Source organism: Etheostoma spectabile, unplaced genomic scaffold (genome assembly GCF_008692095.1).
Source record: "Etheostoma spectabile isolate EspeVRDwgs_2016 unplaced genomic scaffold, UIUC_Espe_1.0 scaffold172, whole genome shotgun sequence".
In the NCBI taxonomy this organism is placed as follows: domain Eukaryota; kingdom Metazoa; phylum Chordata; class Actinopteri; order Perciformes; family Percidae; genus Etheostoma; species Etheostoma spectabile.
The window spans coordinates 1,263,907-1,264,532 of record NW_022605573.1 but is presented as its reverse complement, the minus strand read 5'-3'; the positions used below and the strand labels follow the sequence as shown (position 1 = coordinate 1,264,532).

Here is a 626-nt window from a genome sequence, read left to right as displayed (position 1 = left end):
TCCATGTAAATAATCAGTGATTTAAGCATCGTAAAACACAGCTTTCTGAAACATCTCTGAGCTCTGAGCACCGCTGGCTCTGGCGGTTTGGAGCCCGCGTGTGTTGGATGTGCGACTATCGGCTACGTTTGGTCAGTGTTTCTTTTTTTCATTCCACTTTCGGGTCTGTCAGTCACAGTAAAAACAGGGGACAGATCACCAAAAACCAGGGACTGTCCCCAGAAACCTGCAGGAGAGCAGATGACAAAATTGAGTCAATGAGCAAGGTAGGCCTAATCCTTAACTCCAGTTTTGCAGTCCAGTGTTAGTTTTTTCAAATGCACGAGCAAAATCAAGCTCTGTAATCCCTAGACGTAACGCTACTAATCGCGTTTCCCACAGGTTTGTGGTTGTGACACAAGGTCAGACGTTTTAGGGTACATAAACATGAGAAACATTTTTTTTTTGAGAGGAGGGGAATAATTAATTTGATACCAGGCATCCTCTCCGAGGGCTAAAGGTCGATGTGTCTATTTTCTTAACCCTCATGTTGTCCCCGGGTCAATTTGACCCGTTTTCCTATGTCAATGTTTTTTTAACTACACAAAATAACATGACTGATTCCACACAACGCTCTTTGGAAAGTA

The 626-nt window shown here is 43.3% G+C and overlaps 1 protein-coding gene across 1 annotated transcript in view; it reads right to left on the bottom strand.

The window, feature by feature from the left end:
* The window catches only part of si:zfos-464b6.2 (uncharacterized), a 21,512-nt gene that overhangs the window by 4,961 nt on the left and 15,925 nt on the right, over positions 1-626 (bottom strand). The window lies entirely within an intron of this gene.